This window comes from Onychomys torridus, chromosome 2 (genome assembly GCF_903995425.1).
Source record: "Onychomys torridus chromosome 2, mOncTor1.1, whole genome shotgun sequence".
Lineage (NCBI taxonomy): Eukaryota > Metazoa > Chordata > Mammalia > Rodentia > Cricetidae > Onychomys > Onychomys torridus.
Genome location: NC_050444.1, coordinates 62,710,663 through 62,730,074, shown reverse-complemented (window position 1 = coordinate 62,730,074; position 19,412 = coordinate 62,710,663). Strand labels below are relative to the sequence as shown.

At 40.3% G+C, this 19,412-nt stretch overlaps 1 protein-coding gene across 2 annotated transcripts in view; it reads right to left on the bottom strand.

Moving 5' to 3' along the window:
* The window catches only part of Ube2r2 (ubiquitin conjugating enzyme E2 R2), an 81,942-nt gene that overhangs the window by 33,315 nt on the left and 29,215 nt on the right, over positions 1–19,412 (bottom strand). The gene's annotated exons all lie outside the window — the stretch shown is intronic.

Here is a 19,412-nt window from a genome sequence, read left to right as displayed (position 1 = left end):
CTTTGTTAAGTTACCCAAATTCAATTTGCAGGAATGAAAGGTAAGATGTGCCAAATACTGAGGCTACTGTTCCCATGCAGAGTGGGACCCACTGCATCCAGATGTGCACCCTACTACGAAGCTAGTCCTCATCCTCTGCTAGCAAACAAAACAACAATATGGTTTTCTAGTAAACAACAGAACGCGTTTCCCTTTTCATTGACATCATGCAAACAACACGCCCTCACGCAGCAGCAATAATGCTGACATTTTCGTTCAGTGGTTCTTTTCATTACACAATGCTCTTTTTCTACTCCCCAACCCTTATAAGAGGCACTTGCCACCAAGACTCATGACTTGAGTTCAATTCCCAGGTCTTACAGCGCCACTTCTCACACATTTTCTCAACATTAATAGTTTTTTAAAACTTTTTTTTTTTTTTTTTTGCTTTTTCAAGATAGGGTTTCTCTGTGTAGTTTTGGTACCTATCCTGGATATCTCTCTGTAGACCAGGCTGGCCTCAAACTCACAGAAATCCGCCTGCCTCTGCCTCCCGAGTGCTGGGATTAAAGGCGTGTGCCACCACTGTCCAGTTTATTTTTTAAAAATTTATTAATTTCATTTTATTTGTACTGAATGATTTATGTGCATGTATATATATGCACCATATGTGTGCCTAGTGACTTCGGACATTAAAAGAGGGTAGGTGATCCCCAGGAACTGGGGTTGGGATTGTTGAGCCACCTTGTGGGTGCTGGGAATCAAACCTGGGTCCTCCACAAGGGCCACAAGTGCTCTTAACCACTGAGTCAACTCCGAGGCTACCCTAAGACTTTTTTTTTTTTTTTTTTTAATTTGATAGCAGGCTGGGATTTAGCTCAGTGGTAGAGCACTTTTCTAGCATGTATGAGGCCATAAGTTCAATTCCCAGCATTGACAAATGGAAAATTTGGATAACAGAGTAGTGGGGGGGGGTGTGCAAAAATGAACAAAATATTAACAAAGTATGTATATGAAAATGTCACAATAAAATGCATTTGTTAACAAAAAAGTGACTCAAAAAGGAAAATTTAATACCTCAAAATGTAAATATACTGAATTTTTATTGTTTTTTCCTCTGTTTGCATATTCTGTTTTTGCCTATATCATAACATGAACATGTTTTATTATAAAATATTCTTATTCTGGGCCAGCCTGGGCCACATAAGATTGTCTCAATGACACAAAAAACTAGCCATGGTGGGACACATCTACAATTTGGGAGAAAAAAATAGAGTACCAAGAGTTCAAGGTCACTTCCAGCTCCACAGTAGGCTCAAAGCCAGCCTGTGCTACAGTAGACACTATCAGAAGGACTTGCTTTGGAATGCTACAGAGAAGACTGATGTGGACCCTACCCAAGGAAGACATCTGCGTCATGAAGCAGTCCATAGTTTAAAACATAAATAAAATAAAAGATTCTCTAAGTGTGATTATTAGTGTTAGCTAATGATGATATACATGAACAGATGAGCCCTTTTTTCAGACAGGCTATGTAGCCCAAGCTAGCCTCAAACTTGGAGTCCTCCTGCCCACGCATGTACTAACTAGGATTATGATACGCACCACCACACATGAATCATTTCTTTCAAAAGGGGTTTCTTTTTTTTCTTTAAAAACTTAATTTGTGTGTGAGCTTTATTTAATTACTATACTAGTTAATATAAAACATGACATGTTTTCTTAGCTCCTGAATTCAGGTGTGAACCCATAACGTTTTCAAATAGTAATCCAAAAGAACAGGCCCTAATCTTAAAAGAGCCACAGTGGAAAAGGGACCAAACGGCCGATCTGTCTGTAGTCTTGAAGAACAACTAATGGAGTTCACATAAAGAAGACTACTACAATCCTATTATCAGTCAAAACTGAAAACAACATTGCACACAAAAATTATTCTTGACGACCCAAACATCTTAAATAACAGAATGAAAATCAATCCAAACTAGTTAAAATCCAGTGCCATCAGGACAAAAGGGATTTTCTTACCTTGGGACAGTTAGGCTACTCCTTGCTCTTTTGATATAATATTTTACAATATACGTTCTTGGAAAGATCTCATATTTAAAATACAAGGAAATATTTAAAAGGGGGGGATGGGGTGGCGAGATGGCTTTTGCAGAGAATCCAGGGTTCAGTTTCTAGCAGACACATGATAGCTCACAAATGTCTATGTAACTCCAAACTAGAAGATCTGACACCCTCTTCAGACCTCCTCACTGCATGTATGTTGTGCACAGACATACATACATTCAAGGCAAAACATTCATACACATAAAATAAAACATAAATCTTTTTTTAAAATCCAAACTAAGGATCCATATGAGTTCTGTTATAAAAGCAATGAAACAAAGTTCCCAAACTTTATAAAGATCAACTATTTCACACTTCTAGAAGAATAGTCAAAGCCAAGCATGGTAGCACACAGCTCTGTGATAGCAGCACTCAGGAGGCTGAGGTGGAAGGACTGACAAATGCTAGACCAACACCAGCAAGACACTCTCCAAAAAAAGGAAAAAAAATTAAAAGACCATCATTTTTCAGAAACTATTCACAAAAATGGCAGAGCTTCATAAGAACAAGTTTTATGGTTTAATTAAATCTAGTCCAACCTGCTATTGCAAAACAAAAACAAAAAACAAACAAAAAAAAAAACAAATATTTTACAAATTCAACCTAAAAAGATAAGGTGGGTGGAATGTGGGGAGGGGGGGGCAGTGATGGAGCTGGCAGGAGAGAAGGACCTTCTGCAACCTGCTCACCCCATGACAACACCACCTCCCACCCGAGAACCGTCACTGTTTCTAGTTGTGTTCTAAACACTCCACTTGCAGGCTTGGGCGGCGGTGGCGCACGCCTTTAATCCCAGCACTCAGGAGGCAGAGCCAGGTGGACCTCTGTGAGTTCGAGGCCAGCCTGGGCTACAGAGCAAGATCCAGGACGGCATCAAAACTACTCAGAGAAACCCTGTTTCGAAAAACAAAAAAAGAAAAAAAACCCTCCACTTGCAGAGAGATGTCTATTTCATCTAATTTGAAGCACAGCCATTATGCAAACTTATGGCTTTTGTTAAAAACAACTGCCTAAAATTATTAAAGTTCAGAAGTACCCTATGCAGTGAGAAAAATACACACACATAACAACAACAACAACAACAACAACAAACAAACAAAAACAAAAACCTGAAAGACAAAACTAGGCTCTGAGATGCCCATGTCTTTGAAAAGTTCTGAAAAATTCCGATGAATTTAGAATAGCACACCGATATGTGGGTTGTGTGTATGCACAGAGAGATGTGCATGCCTGACAAGGATCAGAAAGCTCACATTTCTCCCTGTGAAAGCAAGAACTGAAGCCTAAGGCCAAGCTGTCAACCACTTGCTCAATGTTAAAAGTGTTCCCTAACACACGCACACAGGCACACTCCACGAATCCCAAGTAAATCAAAGCTATCTCTAGCTGGGCGGTGGTGGCGCATGCCTTTAATCCCAGCACTCAGGAGGCAGAGCCAGGCGGATCTCTGTGATTTCAAGGCCAGCCTAGTCTACAAAGTGAGTTCCAGGAAAGGTGCAAAGCTACACAGAGAAACCTTGTCTTGAAAAACAAACAAACAAAAATCATAATTTACATATATTATATGCAAAAAATTTAAATAACTATATAATTATGTAAGACATAAAAATACAGAGAGAAAGGGAGAGGATCAAGCAATTACCTGAAATTAAAATCCTGGCTAAATTTCCTGAAGATTTTTCATTTTTAAAAAATTTTATCATTGGAGGAGAGATGGCTCAGTAGTTAGGAGCACTTTCTTGGCAGAGGATCTGGGCTCAATTCCCAGCACCCACCTGGCAACCCACAACTGTCCATTATTCCAGTTTCAAGGGCTCTGACTTTCTGATCCTTGAGGGCACCAAAACCGTATGTGATGCATAGACATACATGTGAGAAAAACACTCATACAGAATAAAGTTTTTAAATATTTTAAGGGATTTTTATTAAAGGTTAGAGGGGTGTGCACATGAGTGCCTGTATGCACCCGAACATGTGTGCCTGTGTGTGGATTTGTGTCCACGGAGGCCAGAGAGGGTATCAGAGGTCACCTGAAACTGGAATTACAGGTGGTTGTCCCCAACTTGGGCGCAAAACTCCCCAAGAACAGCAGGCGTACTCTTAACTGCTGAGCCATCTCTCCAGGCCCTACTCAAGATTTTTTTGTTTTTGTTTTTGTCTTTCTGAGACAGGGTTTCTCTGTGTAGCTTTGGAGAACTGGAACTCACTCTGTAGCCCAGGCTGGCCTTGAACTCACAGAGATCCGCCTGCTTCTGCCTCCCGAGTGCTGGGATCAAAGGCGTTGAAGATTTTGCATTAGCTCTTTTCAACAGGATTATGGGAACTGTGGCTGAAGGACCAATGGAATCAGCAAGACAGCACAAGCCACAAACTGCTCTTGGAAACTGACACAGGCTTTGAGTTCCGGCCAGGCTGGAACACATAGTTATACCCTGTCTCATACATATAACGGGAAGGAGAGCATTAAGTGTCTCAAACAATTTCCATCAAGGTAAGGGGAGACAGAGGTAGGAGTGTGATGGTCTGAAAGAAAATGGCTCCCAAAATGGAGTGGACTATTAGGAGGTGTGGCCTTGTGGAGTGGGTGTGGCCATGTTGGAGGAAGTGTGTAGTTACTGTGGGGGCGGGCTTTGAGGTCTATCTTGCTCAAGCTTCCCTCAGTGTGACACTGAGTCCATTTCCTGTTGCCTTGTGATCAAGATGTAGCCAGCACCATGTCTGCTTGTACATTGCTCTGCTCCCTGCCATGATAATGGACTGAACCTCTACATATAAGCTGTTACCTCTGTTAAATATTTTCCTTTATAACAATTGCCATGGTCATGATGTCTCTTCACAGCAATAGAAATCCTCACTAGGACAGGAGGAACAATGAAAAGATAGGACATAGGCCCTGACAATTTATTAACCCTATTATTTAAATCTCTATACTTTTTTTTCCTTTTCCTTTTTCTTTTTTTTAGACAAGGCCTCATTATAGTAGCCCTGGCTAGCCTTTAACTCACAGAGATCTATCCGTTTCTGCCTTTCAAGTGCTGGGGTCAGAAGTGTGCACCATCAGCCTGGCTAAGCTTCAATTTATTTATATAAAATAAATATATTTGTGTATGATGGTAATATTTAATAAATATATTTTTATATATTATGAAAATATAAAATACACACATGCACTTAAAAAACCACTTTAGGTAAGGTGTCTCTGGTCTTTAACCCAGCACTTGACACCGGGAGGTGGATCTTTGTGAGTTAGAGGCCAGCCTGGTCTATGGAGCTAGTACTAGGACAGTCAGGGACACAGAGAAACCCTGTCTAGAAAAATCACAATGAATGAATGGGTGAATGGATGGATGGATGGATGGATGGATGGATGGATGGACGGACGGACGGACAGACAAGTGCAGTTAGGGCTGAAGAGCTGGTTCAGCAGTTGACAGCGCCTGCTGCTCTTCCAAAAGACCAGGGTTTGGTTCCCAGCACCCACTTGGCAGCTCACAATTGCTGTACTTCCAGTCCCAGGGGATCCAATGCCTTCTTCTGGACTCTGTGGGCACTGCATTGCATACATGTGGCACACAGACATACATGTAGGCAAAATATCTATACCCATAAAGATTATTAAATAAAAAAATAATTTAAAAGATAAAGTGAAATTTTCAAAATGAGAAAGTTTTTATTAAAAAACAATCTAGGATGCTTAATATTCATTATAATTGAAGATTAAAAACAAAATAAAAGCCAGACATGGTGGTGCACACCTTTAATCCAGCACTTGAGCAGAGGTAGGCAAATCTTCTAGGCCAGCCTGGTCTACATAGTTCTAGAACTACTTAGAGAGACTCTGTCACAGAAGGGAAAAAATAAAAATGAAATAGATCACAGTAATGTGTTTCCCATTAATGCAAAACACAACAGCTGGAAGGAAGGGGAAACCCAAGGGCAAATCTTTGTAAAACTGTAAGATTCCAGAGAGCCCGGGAGGGGCTTACCGGCTACTGTCACTTGCCACCAAGCCTGACAAGCTGAGGTCCCTCCCACAGACACACGTGGTGCAGGAGAAAACAACTCCTGCGTGTGTCCTCTGACCTCCACACAAGAGTGACAGCATACACACATATTGTATGCACACACAAGTTAAAATGTAATTTAAAAAATGTTCATTCCATAAAGACGGTGGGCATAACTGTATTCCTGATACTAAGAAGGCTAAGGCAAGAGAACTGAAAGTTTTCTGGGGTTGCTTTTGTTAGTTTTTTGTTTTTCTTTTTTGGTTTTTTGAGACATAAAAAAAATACTTGTAAGAGATGTCTCAACAGCAATACTAGAAACAACACATGCTTTTAAAAGTCTGTAGAAAAATTATCCACTCTAGCAAAACTATACTTCAATTACAAAGTATGTATTTTCAGATGTAAAAATGTCAATATTATCTTTAATGATGCTCTTAGAACTGACCTCACAGTGCCACACTCTAAAGACTGTAACTAACCACTGCAGCGGCACAAGCCTGTAAGCTCAGCACTCACAAAACAAGACAGGGTATCTAAAGCACCAGGCCAGGCCAGCCTGGGCTACAAAACAAGACCCTTACCTCAAAAGAACCCAAACCACACAAACAAATGTTATAAAATATACAAGACTCAAAAGAATAAACTTATCAAAGTGAATAATTAGTGTAACCACTAAAAAACAAGGCAATTTTTTTTAAAAATCACTTATTTTAGCAACAATTATTTTGGTGGAGAGTAATTAAGGTAAGACTGGGCATATTCCTGGTATAAGACTGTAGCCAGTATTAAAGAGGACATCTAGCATGACCTCTGACCTCCAAGCACACATATACACGCATGAGAATTTGTGCCCACACACATGCACTTGCACTCCCGAATGTGCATGTATGCACACAGACATTGGACATCGTGGTGCACTTAATCCCAACATACAGGAGATTAAAGCAGGGGCATCCGGAATTCAAGGTCACCCTCCACTGCAGAGTGGGGATCCTGAAACCTAGGAATAAATCTACAGGGATAACTGTGATTCTATGCTGAAGACTATAAAATATTCATGGGGAATTTTTGTTTGTTTAGATATAGTCTATGTAGCCCTAGAATCTCACTATGAGGACCAAACTGACCTTGAACTCACAGAAATCCACCTGTCTCTGCATATGCTAGGATTAAAGGCTTGCTGATAATTTTTTCCCCCTCTGAGACAGGGTTTCTCTGTGTAGCTTTGCGCCTTTCCTGGAACTCACTTGGTAACCCAGGCTGGCCTCGAACTCACAGAGATCCTCTTGGCCCTCCCGAGTGCTGGGACTAAAGGCATGCGCCACCACCACCTGGCTGATGATAAATTTTTTAAGTGAGTGTGTAGCTGAAGTTTTCCTGCGTCCTGCCTGGCCCTCAGTCAGGACAAATCTCTCTTACCCGCCAGTCCTGCAGCCACTAGCACCCAAGTAAACACACAGAGGGTTATATTATTTACAAATTGTGTAGTCTATAGCAGGCCTCTTGCTAGCTAGCTCTTATATCTTAAATTAACCCATTACTATTCATCTATGTATTGCCACATGTTCCGTGGCTTTACCTGCGTCCCATTACATGTTGCTCCTTGGGTGGTTTGCTGGCATCTCTTCACTCAGCCTTCCTCTTCCCAGAATTCTCTTTGTTCTCTTATCCCACCTATACTTCCTGCCTGACTACTGGCCAATCAGCATTTTATTAAACCAGTGTACAAAAGCATTATCCCACAGCATTTCCCCTTTTATGTTTAATTAAAAAGGAAGGTTTTAACTTTAACATAGTAAAATTACATATAACAAAATAGTTATCAAGCAAGAATTATAGTTATAATATTTAGTCTATTTGTATTTGGCAAAAATCAAAGAAGATATCCTATCTACCCTATATTTGTGAGTTCAAGGTTTCAAATCTACCTTATCTCCTATCAAAACCAAGGAAAACCATAATTATAACTATCTAGTCTTCAACTACATCAAAGACCTCAGAAAGATACATTATTACCTAAGTAAACAGGAAGAACATTGTAAGCAACTTCCAAAAATCTAGAATGACAGAGACAGCTGGCTACCTGGACAGTTACCCAAAGTTTTTCTGCAACACTGAGGCATCCATTCTTCAGCCTATAGGTCTAGAGTCTCTCAGTCACTTCTCTCTGTATCCTGTAGAATGTCTGGCAGTTTCTTCTGCAAAGCAGGAACCTGAAGGACCATTTCACCTTGTTTTGGCAAATTCAGTGATCATTTTCCTATGTGTCCTGTATGTCCAGTTTATACAACATTTATCAGCAATCCAGGCAAGAATAGTTTCTTGCCCAAATGGCTATTTTTGCCAAGAAGAAGATAAACTCCATATGGAGTGTCTCTGATGACCATCATCTTCCTTGAAGTAACTGGTGCTTCCAGGAGCAGACGTGTCTCATTGTCCAGAAAGTCTATAAGTTTTTAAAACATTTTAATTGCCATATTCTGTAGGTCTTTGAAGTGTTTGAAGATTATCTACCTAACTGAAATATATCTACTTATATCTAAAAAACTTAATGTGACAAGTTTGATTATCATGGAGACTAATTATTAATCTGTATTTCTTAATTATACATTACAATTTTAAATAAGCTATACAAACACAATACCTTAAGAGTAGAAATATACATAGTTTAACAAAATTAACTTTAAGTTTGTATCAATAAACTAAAATCCATAGCAATGTAAAACATTTTAAATAAGTTGTTATTCTTTATCCTATTATATCTATGTCCCCTTTTTCTTTTTTACAAAGAGATTGCATTTATAACTAAACCTCTTTAAATAAAAATAAACATTTGTAAACAATATTTTGGGAATTTAGGCATAGCTTCTCAACTACTTCCTGTTGGTCTTTCAATGGGTTTTGGGTTTCAGGTAATTGTCATTGTTTAGGATGGTTGGTTATAAGTTGTTATTGTTAATGGTCAGGAAAGAAGCTAAACAAAAGAGATTAGATTTATAATTCTTGTTTTGAAAAAAGGATATAGGTAAGAGGTAGATTATTGAATCTACTTAAAAACAATATAGAAATAATAGAATAAAGGGTAGATTAGTGAATATATTCTGAAAAGAAAAAAGAGAGGATACAGACATGATACAGATAAAAAGGTAATTATTGAGTCTACTTTAAAAGACAAGTACTAGTTTTAAATAGTTTACATTGGATTGGATTGTTATATGTTGTAAACAAATTATATATATATTAAGATTGATATTGTTAAAAGATGCTGTACATATATTTTTAATCTTGTTCAGGATATTGTACCTATACAGTTCATTCAAATGTAATGCATTTTGCTAAACCTTAAATGTTATTATTACCAACTATTAGGATATAAAAAAATAAAAGTAGTTAAAACATTACAATAGAACTTGTAGTCATATTAGGTATGTTTTCAAGGTCAAGCAGAGATATATTTTTAGATGGACAGGTCATCTTCAAACCCTTCAGAGATCTACAGGTGGCATTTAAAATGTTTTAGTAACATAGATTTTTTTCTTTCTTTATGACTATGAGACATGTCAGCTCCTGACAGCACCAATCTACTTCAGAGAACATATGGGCATTAAAGAAAATGCATATGGAGTTAACTTTCACTGTGGCAAAAGCTAACCACTGGGCAACAAAGTGCCCTCACATTGACTGCTGACAGTATGCTGTCCAAATGGACAAACAGGACAAAACAAAGGACTACTGGTCCTTGCCATGACAAGTGTGGTTGCAGCTTTGGCAACAGGTGTCCTCTAAGGCCAGGACAATATGGCACCATCGCTGAAGTGGCTTTGTAATCCAGGAAAGGTACACTGCCCCTTTCTTTGAAGGCAGCTGAACAGGCAGTAGACCGATGGCTTCTGGTGTGTAGGGGAACAGTAGCTGTAACAGTTATTCTTGAAGAAGTAACTAGGCTGACAGAGTTTAACCTCTCAATGGTAGACTGGCATTTAATAAAGGAGATGAAGTTACCCATAAGCTGAGAAGAATGGACAGCCAAATTCCAAAAACACCAGCAATTTCCAGAATTTAAAATCCTGAATCATGGCAGGACACTGGCAGAATTCAAGCTTATCTGGTATATGGTCTACTCTCATCGAATGTGAGGTCCAGCTGTAGGCCTTGTGTACATCCTACTTCACAAATGAGTCTGTCAGATACACTAAGCCTATAATATGCCGAAGATGATGCCCTAACGTGCAGAGAAACCTCGGGTGACTGTCCAGGCAGCTGGCTGTTTCTGTCAACTCTTATTTTTTTGGAAGTCACTTGTTTGCTCCTCCCGTTTTACCAGGTAATGTTATATTATTTCCTTCTCAGGCCTCTGAGGGAATTGAAGATTAGATAGATAGTTGTAGTTAACAATTTTCCTTGTTAAAAAATTCAGAGCCGGGCAGTGGTGGCGCACACCTTTAATCCCAGCACTCGACTCAGGAGGCAGAGGCAGGTGGTGGATCTCTGTGAGTTTCAGGACAGCCTGGTCTCCAAAGAGAGTTCCAGGAAAGGCACAAAGCTACACAGAGAAACCCTATCTCGAGGAAAAAAAAAAAAAAAAAAAGAAAGAAAGAAACTGACTAAGGAGGTGTAAAGTGTTTAAGTTTGAAAGACATTATAACACAGCTTTCTGTTGGTAATACAAAACAGGATAGAAAGTGAATTAAGTACATTTTGGATTCACCAAAATAGGATAGATAATGGAATATTTTCTCCGAATTTGTCAATGCAAATGAACTACACATTGTTGATGTATTTATTGCTTGTATATATTGTATATAGTTATTTTACTTATTGTATATAGTTTTTCTTATATTAGTTATAACATTTTTTTAGACAAAATAAAAAGGGGAAATGTGGTGATATTTTATTTGTGCTTTAATAAAGTTTGCCTGGAGATCAGAGGAAACAAGAAGTCAGGCAGCACATTCCCTTAATCCCTCAGCAGGCTGGATCTCTGTGTGTTCAAGGCCACACTAGGGAACAGCCAAGCACGGTGACACACACCTTTAATCTCAGTACCAACCAGAGAGGCCTGGAGGTCTGTACAGACAGACAGAAAGTGGCAGAGTTGCATAGGAAAAGGAAATGAGGGAGCTAAGATAGCCAATGAGAGGGCAGAACAGCAAGGCAATAAAAAGCCTGGGTAGACAGGAAGTCGGTTCATTGGGAAGCTGCAGAGCTGGTGAGGTAAGGTTGGCTATTGGCTTTCCCTATTTCCCTGATCTAAGGCTTTCCCCCCTATATTTGGCTCCATGTTTGTTTGTTTGTTTTCTCTCTCTCTTTTTTCAGAGCTGAGGACCAAACCCCGGGCCTTGTGCTCCATGTTTTTTATTTAATAAGAACATTTAGAAATTTGTCTACATGAGTGAGGTAGCAAATGTCTGAAATCTATCACAAAAGACTGAAGCAGGAAGAATAAGTCTAAACTACATAATCAAACCTGTCTCTAAAATAAAGACCTAAATAAGTGTGGAGATAAATAAAACACATTGAACTACAATTAAAATGTCCGTTTTCCAATGCAAAAACCCCATTCACTCAAACTACTCCCCACACATATGCACACACAGCATACACAGGTGTGCGCACACACAATGGGCATAGAGGCGCGTACTTGATCCCAACACACGTTAGAAAAAAAAAAATCTAAGCAAAGGAGGTTGGAGAGATGGCTCAGCAGGTAAGAGACCTAGCTGATCTTCCAGAGGACCCAGGTTCTATTCCTAGCACCAAAGTGACTCAGAACCATCAGTTACTCTAGTCTCAGAGAATCCAAGGCCCTCTTCAGGCCTACACTGGCACTGAATGCACATGCTGTACAGATATACTGTACACATATTAAATTATATATACATCCTGCAGAGTCACTTGGAGACTAACAAACTGTTATTAAAACTTCAATGAATGAGTGAGGATGTAGTCCAGTGGCTACTTAGCATGTTCAAAGTTCTAGGTCTGATCATCAGTTCTACAAAAACTTCACATGGACAAAGAGTAGACAAAACAATCTTGAAATAAGAAACAAAACACATTTTTAGTCCCAGCACTTGGGAGACACAGGGAGGTGGATCTCTGTGAGTTAGAGGCCAGCCTGGTCTACAGAGCCAGCTGCAGGCTCCTTGTCTCGAAAAACTAACCAACCAAACATCAAAACAAAAGAGAAACAATAATAAACCTGATTATATTAGATTTCAAGACTTTATAGTAATTAAGACTGCTAAAGGTACAAGGCCAAACAGACAAATGTAAGAGAAGTGTGTGCTGACACATACCCACATGCACAGAGTCACCAACTTTATAACAAAGACACCACTGCAATTCAGTGGAAAAGGATAGTTACTCTCTGTTTTGTTTTTGCAACTAAGTCTCACTGTGCAGCCCTGGCTGGTGTTGAACTCACAGAGATGCAAAGAAGAAAGGATCCTTTTATTGGGGGGTGGGGGGCGGTTCGAGACAGGGTTTCTCTGTAGCTTTGGAGGCTGTCCTGGAACTCACTTTGTAGACCAGGCTGGCCTTGAACTCACAGAGATCCGCCTGCCTCTGCCTCCCGAGTGCTGGGATTACAGGCATGCACCACCGCCCAGCTAGGATCATTTTTAATAAATAGCACACACCTTTAATGCCAGCACTTGGGAGGCAGAGGTAGGCTGATCTCTGTGAGTTAGAGGCCAGCCTGGACTACAGAGCTACAGAGTGAGTTCCAGGAAAGGTGCAAAGCTACACAGAGAAAACTTGTCTCAAAAAACCAAACCAAAATAAACAAAAGTAACAACAGAAGCAAAATATTTAAATACTAAAGCCTATGAACCAGCTGGCTATTCTGGCAGTATTTTGGAGGTGGAAAAAAAAAGGATAGAGTTTAGAAGTCAAGGATATGAAACAACACCCTGTCTCAAAAACAAACTTGGCACATTGGTGCATACTTGTAATCCCAACAACTAGGAGGCTGAGACAGGAGGATTGCCAAAGTCAAGGCAACCTGAACTACAAAAAGTAACCCTGACAAAATAAAGCAAAAATACTATAAGGAAATAATCTTATAATGTGAGACATAAATACAAAAAGCCATTTGCAGCAAAGGACCTGAATGAATGAGCCAAAAAGAAGAAATACAGTATACTATTCACCAGCCTGTTCATGGACTAAGAATTTGAAAAGTCTATATGAAAGAGCCTCTTACACAGCGAGCCAACAGTGTAAAAATGTAGACTAATATGCCAGTGGGGAATAATGAGCACAGAAAAAAAGCCAGCCAGGCAGAAGGAAATCCACATCAAGTGTCAAGTTTCCCACAGTAAGAAGGAACGAGTAGTGGTGTGCCCACACACTCTCCTATGTGCCTGACAGGCATTACACACTAGACCCAGACTCCCAGGCAGGAGCTTTGAATGACAACTGGGGAGAATTATACTAACTCTAAAATAAAAGCAGTGGCAAAAGAGAAAAAACAAGAAATCTCTAACTCTTGACAATTTATCAGGCAAAATGACAACCAGTAGATCTTAGTACATAAGATGAAACTACGCAATGGTTATCTCTGTTAACAGTCATTCAGATAAGAAACAATAAATATAACAAAGTTTTCACATACCTTCAACAATCCATGTATTACATTCCAACAGTAACCAAGTTCAAATACGCCATCTCTTAGAAAAGTAGCATTTTCTAAGATACAGAAAACAAATTAAACTGGCAGAGGATTGCCTTAGAACACGCTGCCTAATATTACCTAATTATTGAAGAATAGACTGTTAAGTGTAACAAGGTAGCTCATTTTAACACAACACCTCCAGAAAGAAACTCTATGTCAGACAAGCAAACCCTGGAAACCTGTTATATAAACACATATTTGTGATTATTCTGGTTTCAAATATATGTAAATTTAGGAATGAACAAATGAAAAGGCTGTTGCTGCCCATGTTTTAACTAGAGCTGCAAAGAATAAAGGTACAGAATATATATGCCTTCCCATTATCATATGTAGGATCATCCCTCTTCCAAAAAGGTACATGCCATTTGTAACCTAATAACTGATACCGAACAGTGTATGGGAGTGACTGGCACAAGGCCCCAGCACTGCAAAATAGGAAGGTAATACAATTCAGTGAGACCAAAGGTTAAGATGTCAGAGGAAAAGGTTCACTTATTGTTGACCTACCAGGGAAAGTTTGATTTCCAATGAATTTTAACGGGATGACTTGGGAAAGAAGTAACTTGCCAGGTGGTGACGGCAAACCCCTTTAGTCCCACCACTTGGGAAGCAGAGGCAGGTGGATCTCTGTGAGTTCAAAGCCAGCCTGGTCTACAGAGTGAGTTCCAGGACAGCAAGAGCTGTTATACAGAGAAACCCAGTCTCAAAAACAAAAGGAAGGAAGGAAAAGAAAGAAAGAAAAAGTAACTTACACAGTCACAAAGATTTTATGTTCAATATGAAGGCAAGATTTAGACAACCAAATGGTATCTTATTTGGACCCAAAATCTTTCAGAAGAGTAGCCTAAAAAGCAGTCTCAAAAATCCTGGTGTCACACAAAGATCTAAACTTTGACCTTTAGCTACTTAAGGGAAACAAAATTACAGTTCCAGTATAATTTCCAAAAACAGGATGTAAGACAGGAAGAAAGAAACTAGTACCAAAGAATCCATCATAGTCTTAGAATGTTCTGAGTCCATTTTAATACTTCACATAAATTATTTTATGTATACCTTGAAAACAACCTAGTTTGTCAAACAGGGTATCTTCACTGGATATGGTAACACACACCTATAATCCCAGCACTTGGCAGAGGGGGAACAAGGCAGTAAGATGCCATAAGTCTGGGGCCAGTCTGAACTACACGAAAAATTCCAGAACAGCCTGAGCTACAGAGTGAGACCGTATCTCAAAATAACAAACAAACAAACAGAAACAAAGCCAGGAAACTCTTAGGGGTCTAAAACTAATAGACAGGGCAAATATTCTAAAGTAAATCTGAGCAGTGAACCTTAAAGTTTTAAATATAAACTGTCCACCAATATCTGAGTGTCAGCTCCGGGAAAGCATCTTCAGTTTTTTTTAAAAGATTTATTTATTATGTATACAATATTCTGCCTGCATGTATGCCTGCACTCCAGAAGAGGGCGCCAGATCTACATTATAGGTGGTTGTGCGCCACTGTGTGGTTACTGGGAATTGAACTCAGGACATCTGGAAGAACAGCCAGTGTTCTTAACCTCTGAGCCATCTCTCCAGCCCGCATTTGTATTCTTTTAAGACAGTCTCACTACGTAGCCTTGGCTGGCCTGGAACTTACTATGTGGACCAGGATGAGATAAACCCACTTGCCTGGTCTGTAGGTGCACCACATACATGACCAGTTCCTACAGAGGCAGAAGAGGACATCAGATAGCCTGGAACTAGAGTTCCAGATGTTGTGAGCTCTTAACCACTGGGCCAACTCTCCAGAACCTCAAGCCACAACCCCATTCCATCAATGGACTGCTTGGTAGAAAAAGGTCCCTGCCACCAAGTCTGATGACCCGATTCAACCCCTGGGAGACTGAATCACTAATTCCCCTAATTGTTCTCTGACCCACACTTGTATATCATAGCTCATGCATACCCACACACATAGCCACACAATTTTTTTTTTCTTTTTTGTTTTTCAAGACAGGGTTTCTCCATGTAGTTTTGGTGCCTGTTCTGGATCTCACTCTGTAGACCAGGCTGGCCTCAAACTCACAGAGATCTGCCTGGCTCTACCTCCTGAGTGCTGGGATTAAAAGTGTGTGCAACCACTACCCAGCAAATTTTTTAAAAAGTGAATAATGTATTAATTTTTTTTAAAGCATCTATATTTATTTAATTATTTTTTTAGACAGGGTCTTTCTACATTTTGCAGGATATTTGTTCACATTGACATTCCAAGACTACCAATAAAGTTTACCTTGAGAGGTTGGGGATTTAGCTCAGTGGTAGAGCACTTGCCTAGCAAGCACAAGGCCCTGGGTTCGATCCTCAGCTCCAAAAAATAAAGTTTATCTTGAATCGGGGCAGAATCAACAACTGGCTGACTAGAGTTAGCCAAAGAGGTTTTGGGGGACTCAGATTGGGGTGGGGTGGGGACGCAAAGGAAGTAGTAGGGAGGGGCTTAGAGAGATGCTTGGGCCTTTTCAATCTGGGATGCATGGAGAGACAGGGTCAGCTTATCATTCCTTAGTCCCTCTTTGGTTCAAGATAAACTTTATTGACAGTTTGAAGTGTCAGTGCAAGCAAATATTCCACCAAACAATATAGCCCAGGTTGGCCTGGAACTCAGAGATCCATCTGTCTCTACCTCAGAATGGTGCGATTAAAGGCTTATGCCACCATGCCCAGTAGCATCTGTATTTTCAAAGTAACTGACAGACAGGCTTAGGAGAATACACCTGTAATCTCAGTAATCAGGGAAGCCGAGGAAAAGCAACCTTGAGTTCAAGGCTAGCCTGGGCTACAAAGTGGAGCTCTTGAGATGGCCCAGGGATTAAGAACAGTTACTATCCCAAACAAAAACAAAACAAAAAGAACATGTACTACAGCTGGGCGGTGGTGGCACATGTCTTTGCACTTGGGTGGTAGAGGCAGGCAGAATTCTGCGTTCAAGGCCAGCCTGGTCTACAAAGTTCCAGAATAGCCAGGGCTCCATGGAAGAAGTCTGTCTTGAAAAACCAAAAATAGGGCTGGAGAGATGGCTCAGTGGTTAAGAGCACCAACTGCTCTTCCAGAGGTCCTGAGTTCAATTCCCAGCACCCACATGGTGGCTCTCAACCATCTGTAATGAGATCTGGTGCCCTCTTCTGGCCTGCAGGGATATGTGCAGGCAGAATACTGTATACATAATAAATAAATAAATCTAAAAATAAAAGTAATCCTAACAACGGATGAAAAATGTGCTGCTCTTGTGGAGGACTCAAGCTTGTTTCCCAGCACTGTCAGGCAAGATCACAGCTACCTGTAATCCCAGCTCCAGGGGATCCAATACCTTTAGTCTCCATGGGCACCTGCACTCATGTATTTGTGGGTGAGTAAGTGCACACAATTTTTGTTTTATTTTGGCATTTTGAAAGAGGGTTTCTTTGTGTAGGTTTAGCTGTCCTGGAACTAGCCCCATAGACCTCCTAGGCTGGCCTTAGCTCACAGAGATCCACCTGCCTCTGCCTCTGCCTCCCTAGTGCTTGGATTAAAGGCGTGCGCCACCTACCACCACCAAGCCTATACGTAATTAAATTTTTTTTTTTTAATTCAAGGCCTGTTGTGGAATATTTGTCTAACTGGGCAAAGATGTGTTAAATCTGTTTGTGCTGCATTTGTTTAACTAGGTAAAGATGTGTTACATTTGTTTAACTATGTAAAGATGTGTAACATTTGTTTATGCTGCATGTGTTTAACTATGTCAAGATGTGTTGCATTTGTTTCACCTTGCCGGCCTAAGGCACCTGATTGGTCTAATAAAAAGCTGAATGGCCAACAGCTAGGCAGGAGGTGGCTAAGCAGGCCTGGTGAGCAGAGAGAATAAGGAGGAGGAGGAATCTAGGCTCAAGAAAGAACAAGGGAGAACGAAGGGGAGACAACAGGGGCCATGCAGCCACCAGGCAGGCAGGCACGGAGGAAGCAGGAAAGTAGGACATACAGAAGGAAAGAAAGGTAAAAGTCCTGATGCAAAACACAGGAGAAGAAACAGGTTAATTTAAGTTAAAAAGCTATTGAGAAACAAGTCTAAGCTAAGGCTGAGCATTCATAACTAATAGTAAGTCTCTGTGTCACGATTTCAGGGCTGGCAGTCAGAGAAAGTCTGCTACATTTAAGACCAGCCTGGGTAACTTAGAGAGACCTTGTCTCAAACCAAGCAAGTGCTAGAAGGGTGGCGGGCTCAGCACTGAAGAGCACTCACTGTTCTGTCAGAGAATTTGGTTCCTAGCGCTCACATCCAAATAGCTTAGAATCATCCATAACTCAAGTTCCAGGTCATGCCTTGTTCTGGCCTCCATGAGCACCTGCACACATGTGATGCACATACATACACTCAGGCACACACAAACACAGGTAAAGTAAATAATCTTTAAAAAAAAATTGAAATGCTTTTTAAAGGGCTAGAAGCATAGCTCATTAGCACATTTACCTAGCATGTACAAGAGTTCAATCCCAATCTCACACGCACACGTGCGCGCGCGCACACACACACACACACACACACACACACACACACACACAAAATGTACACCACTGTATATCAATTTTCAAAGAACTAAGCTGTGATGGTTAGCTTTAGTTATCAACTTGACACAACCAGGAATCCACGGGGAAGCTGGTCTCAAAGAGAAACAGTTTACGAGTGTAGTCTCCAGTTAACTGCTGTGGGAAAACAGGGCCTACTATGGATGGCACCACTCTCTGGGCAGAGTCCTGAACTGTATCCATGGAGAACTCAAGCTGAGCCTAAGCAAGCAAGAAAGTGAACAAGCTCACATCGTATGCATTCTTTTTACTCTCTTCTCAACTGTGATATGACTAGCTGCTTCAGGCTTTGCCTCGACTTTCCCAGTCGAGGACTGTGAAGCTAGAATAAAAAACTCTTTCCCTAAGCTGCTTCCCCCCTCCCCAGAGTATTTGATTACAACAGCACAAACTAAACAAGGTAAATTATTTTATGTATACGGCTATTGTCTGCATTTATGTCTAGGCACCACATGCATGCAGTACCCAAAGGCCAGAAGACAGAATCAAATCTCCTGGGAATAGAGTTACAGATGGTTGGAACTGCCATGCAGATGCTGTGAATCAAACCCAAATTCTCTGAAAGAGAAGCCAATGTTCTTAACCCCTGAGCCATCTCTCCAGTCCCAGTTAAATAATTTACTTACTGTTTGTCTTAGCCTCTAATTCTCTAACTTGCTAAGTAGCCATGGATGGCCTTGAACTTTTTTTTTTAACATAGTCTTATTGAAATCTATTGTGTTCACATGTAACAGACTGTTCTTTTTCTTTTTCTTTTTAAGATTCATTTATTTATTATGTATACAGAAGAGGGTGCCAGATCTCATTACAGATGGTTGTGAGCCACAATGTGGGTACTGGAAATTGAACTTAGGACCTCTGGAGGAGCAGTCAGTGCTCTTAACCTCTAAGCCATCTCTCCAGCCCCAGCCTTGAACTTTTTTTTTTTAAAGGTTTATTTTATTTATTATGTATACAGTGTTCTGTTTGCACATATCCCTGCAGGCCAGAAGAGGGCACCAGATCTCATTACAGATGGTTGTGAACCACCATATTGTTG